Source organism: Protopterus annectens, chromosome 10.part0 (assembly GCF_019279795.1).
Source record: "Protopterus annectens isolate FY-2018-M chromosome 10.part0, PAN1.0, whole genome shotgun sequence".
Taxonomy (NCBI): Eukaryota; Metazoa; Chordata; order Ceratodontiformes; family Protopteridae; genus Protopterus; species Protopterus annectens.
Window position 1 is genome coordinate 1,244,467,909 of NC_056744.1, and position 7,658 is coordinate 1,244,475,566.

The window sequence follows — 7,658 nt, forward strand, 5'->3', positions numbered from 1 at the left end:
GTTCATCATATACACGGAGAGAGAAGGGGAGACTGAAAAGGGAAAAAACTGACAGCAGGAGGCAGAGTAATATGACAAACATAGTAAGGTGGCATGCTCAGGACTATACACACTGGCACATGCACCTCATATAGGAAGGTATCAGGGGTAGACAGCCAGGAAAATGCAGACAGGGATGTTATGGGCACAAATGTGGGGTACAACAATGGAGGAGTGCAGATGTAGAGAGGGAGGATAACTAGTAATATGGAGAATTGAACTGCAATTACATGTGGTATGGGAAATGACATATGAAGAACAGGAACACCATGATGGTGGTAGGCTGGGGTGCGTGCAGAGGGCAGCCCAGAGAAGAACCCAACAAGACATTAGTGACTTTCATGGTAGATGTCACTGGTGCACTCTACCCCTGCTTGCCTGATGGTTGAGGCTGGCAAGTTACGTGACTCTATCAGCTGCACCAGGAGGTCCATGGTCCCTATTTGGAAGTCCAACTGTTGGCATAATTTGGATGTCACTAATCACCACGGCTGTTGTCAGTTAGCAAGGGGGACCCCCTCTGGGCCACTCGTGGATGATGAGACTCCAACCCTCTCCTATGACATCACAGAAACCACCATTATGCCCTCCACATTTCCTTCAGCAGGGTTGCCTTCATCTCCATGCTGAGAGGTAGAAGTGATGACTGTTGGTGATCTAGCACCAAGTGCATTGATTGGAACAGTCCCAGAAGGCCACCACCTCTTCACATCCCACACCATAGCTGAATCTGTACAATGATAAGAAAAAAATGAGAAACAGAAACAATAGAACACATCAGAGCTCATGTATCTGAATATTAGTTAGTATTGAAACTGTAAATGACAAATGGACATGGCATACATACCCTACTGCATTGATGACTGTCAGGCCTCCCTGTTGAAAGCTATCTCCCTGGACTCTGAAAAAGAAAATAGAAACTATTCAGGACAATATACTTGTGCCTATAGAAGTCTAGGAAACCAACAGACAATAACCAGGAAAATACACCACATAAACTTATATATAGTGCTTGCTATAAAATGCTGACTCAATGTCTCAAATTTTTTGCTCACACTGGCAAATAAGCTTGAAGCAATGCCTCTGTTGGTCACTATAGCAATGCCAGTACTGTTTGCTAGGGCAGATGATGCCAGTGGCATTATTTAATGCCTTGACAAGCTGGTGCTAGTCTATAGTCATATAAAGGGCCAGCAAATTCTCTGTGTAGCAGACACAAAAATATCTTAGTCTCCCAGCTGCACCAGACAGGATCATTGCTGAACCTAGCACATGAAGAAGCCATGTCCACTCAAGATGTCAGAATGAGGAACAAAATGGTAGCCCCATGTGTATGGCCATACATTATGGGCACCACATTATGTATATTGTCAAGCAACAATGTGCCATGAAAAGTAAATATGTTTCAGAGTGGCAGCATCTGTGTATAAGCATTGTGTGCACAAGTCCTGCAAAACTGCTATAAGCATGGTAGTGCTACCTTAATATGATAGCAATGCATTATGGTAGAGATATTATGGCAGTGGTTCAGAGGTGATTGAGCTAGGTTACCCCATTATCATAATCACCATGCTAAGAGGCTTGTTGCAACATGAAAATAAGTGTTGTTACCAGATTGCAGGAAACTGTGTTAAAACACACACGTCTGAAATAGTAATTCATTGGAAAAGACTTTGTACTGTGATATAGGCAGATATGACAAATAGTGTCATACCTCAGCAGTGCTCTGAGCACCCATGGTGCATGACAGCTGCAGCAAGAGTAGAATGAGTGAGGTAACATAGCACAAGGGTATAACAGGTGGTGCGAGAGACCTCATTCTGACAAAGAACATAGCACAGAGGCATGACACATTACTGTCCAGCTATGAGAGGGCTTGTTCAGACAGAGTATAGCACAAGAGCATAACATGCTACTGTCCAGCTAGGGGTATACCACACTTTGGCCAATGCACAAAGACTGCAGGATATGCTAAAAGGGAGGTAATGACTCTTCTACATATGACACTGCATGTCCATCTGTAGTTAGGAAGATGAGAGTCATAGAATGTGTGCAACACCACTGTCCATTAGCACAGTGATGCAGGAAGGTGGACATTGGTAATATGCCCATTATTATGCTGTCAGTGATACAGTATGTGACAGGGTGGGAATGATCACAGCACAGTAGCAGATGGGTATGTGTCCAGCAGATGAAGGCACATGGTCAATGTTGAGATACAGGGGTGTGCCCAGGACACCCATGCACACACACACACACACACACACACACACACACACACACACACACACACACACACACACACACACACACACTGTGACCCACATGTGTAACTCACATGTGTGTACTTCTTGCAATGGCCCAAGAGAATAGCAACAGTTGGAAAAGATTGTCATCAATGAAACAAAGGTGTTACCATGACATGCATAACCTTGAAAAAGGTAAAACTGAGAAGGCTTTCTGGAATCAGTTGTGGCAGGGACTGATGCTGTGGGTAGGCATAACAGGACAATAGTACAGATGTACTACAAGGTCAATGATATGATATGACATACCAAGACCATCTCAGGAGATCGATCACCACACAAAAGTGGCTCATAGAGGTGGAAGAGTTCTTGGTAACTCTGTCTGGGGTAGGTAAATGAGCCCTCAAACCTGGTGGTGGCTTGATTGTGGGAGCTGTACTTGTGATGACTGCCAGAGTGTTTGAAGGGAGTGCTTCAGGTCAGCAACAACATGTACATTTTTTGATGTACACTAACCTGCATAAGTGAATGGTTTATTCAGTAGAAAACATATACAAATCCATTCTCCAGGTATATCAGGGATACATATTTAACAATCTACACCACAAACAACGTATGTACCAATCTGCTATTAATGTATAAATGGCCTGGTTTACTCTGTGTGCTACAGGGGTTGGGTGAAGTGAGGTGCACATTCCAGTGCTACTGCAGGTATGCTATCTTCATTGTTTTACTGGTTATACTGGTGGAGGGTCCAGTACAACAGGTTGGCATATTTCTGCAGTCAGCAGGCCATCTGTGGCTAAGGTTGATGACACTGTACATGTACTACTGTCAGACAGCACAGTGGCACTGTCTACAGTGGTAACATTGGAGGATATGCACACATCCCCCACATGTGAAGTGATGGTGGAAAGGAAGGCCAAATCTCTTGCATCACCAGTGTTTAACACTGGACGTCCTACCAGTGTGAGCCCCACATAGACTAAACACAAGTCACCATCACACCAAAGGTAACAGCCATCAACTACATTGTCTCTGATGTCCATGCAGCCACTGTAGGGGAAAGGTGTATTGGTGTCAGTTACTGCCATGACTCCAGGTCATTCCGTGAGCTGGGTACCACACTTAACATCTGTTAGTGGATGTACAGGTCAGTGATCCATGCAAATACAGCCTCTACACACACACACACACACACACACACACACACACACACACACACACACACACACACATCATGTTACAGATGGTGTGCATAATGCATGCTCTGCTTAAGGATGTTCAATCACTGTAGGGACAGCAAGATAACTTGCAGCAAATGAAAACTGAAATGTCATATAGGAATCTGGTGCAAACATGCCTCTTGAGGACAACTGGTGGATGGAATGGCATCCATTGGTATACCACGAGGATAAAAATGTCTACTATGACCATTCAAGGGTTGGGCTGCATGGTAGATGGTCAAAGGCCAGGCTTATACAGACAGCAGACACTGTTCTGGTGACTGCTACCAGTCACCCTTGTCATGGCAGCCTCTACACCTCAGCATTGTGGCTAATGTTCATCTTGCTCCACTCCAGGGATGCCCCTTTGGGACATCTGCCCTCGTTCCTGCAATTCCATACCATCCCTATCTACTGTTTGTCTGCTGATGGCTATGTCTATCCATGGCCATCCACAGGATCATGGATACTAACTATTGCCCCCCCCCACATGAGAAGCTGCATCAGGGTTTCCATACATGATCCTGCAGTGCTACACCATCTTCATACAGAATGCTTCCTGCCCTGACATTGCAGGATGATGTGCAAAGCCACACAGTACTCCTAGGCAACATTCCCAACATGAGAGTTCCACTCCCACAGTGGAGGATGTTATCCAAAACTCCCCACCAACTGGCCGCTCACTTCTACCTCACATAACCCTTACACTTATGGTAGCATTGCTTTCACCTGTCACTGTGCCCTATACCCATCTGTGCAAATTATGATGACTGTTTTCCCCTGCCTTTTGGCCTGTGTTGGTAAGGAAATGAATGATGCACAGCATGGCCACTCGATAAACTGTAATGCATGGGGTGGGTGTGATAATGCATACATCAGTTTTATTCTGTGCTGTTCTTGTTGTGACCTATATTTGTAGACCAGACACCACTCTTTGCCAGTGCTGCAATGCACTGTTTCTGCATGTGCCTTGCATATAATACTAGTGCAACTTATTCCCCTGAAAGCTCTGAGCTTGATTCCTCCATCTCTTTTGCAATAGGTCTCTCAGCTAGTGCTTTCATAATCTTATGTTGCAGCTGCTTCTTTTCTTCTAGATTGTGTAACATGGTACACACCATTAATAATTGACTGCAGCTCTCAGTTACATACTGCAGTGCATCACCAGATGTATTCAGGTGGCATAACATGCTTTCAGGAGTCTAAACACATCATCAACATAACATGTCTGAAATGTTCAGTATTGTATGCCATCTTGGCAATGGTCTGGGTTTTTCGGATGAGGGTCATCAGCCACAGTTCCAAGGCATATCCACCATCACCTAAAGCACACAACAGTAGACACCATTATGAATGACCTGCTCCCTATTTCAGTGGGAACAGCATATCCTGGCCTATGTTGCTGGCAGTGTGTGTACATACTGATGAGGTGATCTCGTGGGAAGTCACTCCACATGAACTGATGCTAAAGGTTGCATTTGTGCCAGATGTGATAATCATAGACTCTACCTGGATGATGAAGGGGCACACTGTATATAATACTCTAAGCATTACACATTACCTGGCAGTTGGAATGGAGAACCTTCCAGTTGATATAATGTGGAGAACATGGGGCCTTGATGGTAGTGTGGGTGCAATCATGGCCCCCAGGACCTCAGTTGCACAAGTAATATTGCCGAAAGTCTGCATAAGGGTGGTTCCCTCACCCACTGCCTGTGGAAACAATATACGCTTCTCCACATACTTCAACATCAATTCAAGGAACTGGTATAGTATCTTAGAGGCTGATACTTGTGAAACTTCTCAAGTGTTTCCTATGGGGCACTGAAAATGCACCATAGCAAGGATGGTTAATGATGCAGAAACTTTCATGTCTAGTGGGATAGGACCTCGACATGTGTCCCTTGATTCCATATGTGCAACACATCTGCTAACTTCAGTATGGTATCCTAGTCCACACAGTTGCAATCGACAGTGTCCTGGTCAAGAAGATGATGGTACGACAGCCACAGGCAGACCCATCAGCAATTCAGAGGGTGATGGCATGTAACACTACTAGTAATTGCTCAAAAAGCAATCACTAAAACATGCTACTCAGCTAAGGTGAATGTGGTTACTTCTAGACTCTTAGTGCAAGTGTAGCTCCTATACATCAAAAATCTACTTTTTAATGCCACCTTTAAGATCTTTTTTCAGTTTGTTTAAATGTGCTCTTAAGATAGGTAGAATGAGATCTCTTATAAGCATAATGAATTTCTTTCTCATGTTATACAATGTATTTATATGGGTATTCTACCACAGAACTTTATTTTTAAGTTTATAATTATATTTGGTGCACATAGAGTCTGCCCTATCAATATAACTATTTATTTGTGAGTAAAATTCAGAGGCATAGACAGCAGCTTTAGCAATGGAATCCATCAGAGAAGAATTATAGCAGAATTTATTTAGGTTATCAAGTAACTAAAGAAGACTTGCTTTTAGAAGTTCCTAAACACAGAGGTATTTACAGGGTAAGTATCACCACTTTTGAAGGAAGAGGTCACCATTTTGTAGTCTGAATTAATAAGATAGGATGATATATACAGAGATGTGCAGGAAGTGGCCAGATTTTTGAGAACTAGATCAAGTTTATTGGGACCCCTAGTAGGATATTAACTATTTATGAAAGACAATTAGCATTTGTAAAGTCAGGGAACCAGTGGGCAAACTGACCACTGGCAGTGTAGGTCAGCCAGTTTATTGATGGATATTTGAAGTCCCACAGTAGAAAGGTGTTGGTTTTATTAGGGATTTCAGTTAATGTGTTAAGATAGCTACTGTACTCATAAGGGGACATAGAGTGTGTTATATAAACTTGCTATGATGTTTATGATTATTTGGACATCCAGGAGTCCAAATGTGGTATCCTGAGAAATTTGTCCTGAGGTGATCATATCCTTGGCAAATATTGATACTCTCCCACAATGGCCAGTAGGTCTGAAAATGTCATAGGAACTATACCTATACAGGGAGTGATTTCATTGAACTGAAACTGCATCTGAGTAACTACACATATATGAATCTATTCAAGCTATGGTATAGCCTCATGTCTGGGCATTGAGTAGATCCACATTAATATGTTCCAAATTAGAATTTATTAAGTGCAATATCCATCACATGAACTCTGCCCAAAAGGCATTGTGGGGACAGCAAAAGCTTTATCCTGAATACAAAAGCCTTGGTAAGACAGGTGCAGACCATCATTGGCAAATAGGAAGGCTTGCAACCATCCCAAACTGGCACATATTGGATCTCCCAGCATGACAGCAGCTACATAACTAGTTATTGAAGCCAATATCTTGTCTTTGAACTTTGGACTCATTCTGGGTGATGGCAAAATACCACTCAAGACCAGTGTCTTTCCTGCAAGGCTTCTCCAAAATGTCTGACATATCATGTGTGAGAATGGACTAAGTAAGAGACACATGTTCAGACCTTTGTGTGTTATTGCAAAACACAGTGAAATTAGATGCACTATTGATTTTTTTTATTGCAGAGTGTAATAAATTATTACGAAATTATGCTTTTGGATTATATTAAACATAAATGAAACTTGCTGTAATATTTTAATGTAAAGTGTATTGTGTGTGTATATGACTTTAAAAAAATAACAACTTTGGCTATTTTCAGAATCTAGTATATATGGCATGCAGCCTTAACAACTTTGGCCATTTTCAGAGTCCAGTATATACGGCATGCAGTCTGGTTTCTTATGCATTGCTGCACAGTCTGAAAATAAAGGTTATGGGGCTGACAGCATTACATCTTTTTTGTCTTACCTACTGTTTTATAATTCTGAATCCCAAGTGTTACATGGTGTCAGGTGTAAAGTCAAAAGCTTAGCAGGGAAAGTTGTTCCATCTTTCATTAAAAATGATGTACAAAAGTGAAAATAGAGTAAAAAATTGTGACACTCTTCCAGTATTTCTCAATCTCCTAAAATCTCATCTTGCAGTTAGAGACAATTGAAGCTGTCCGAGGTTTCACATGTAAGCTGCATCTCCAAATGCTCCAATCTATATGCATTTACCATTACAGGACTAGTAGTGGCTTTGACATTTGTTTGTGACTCAGGAACTCATTCCATGACAGTTGATATAATTTT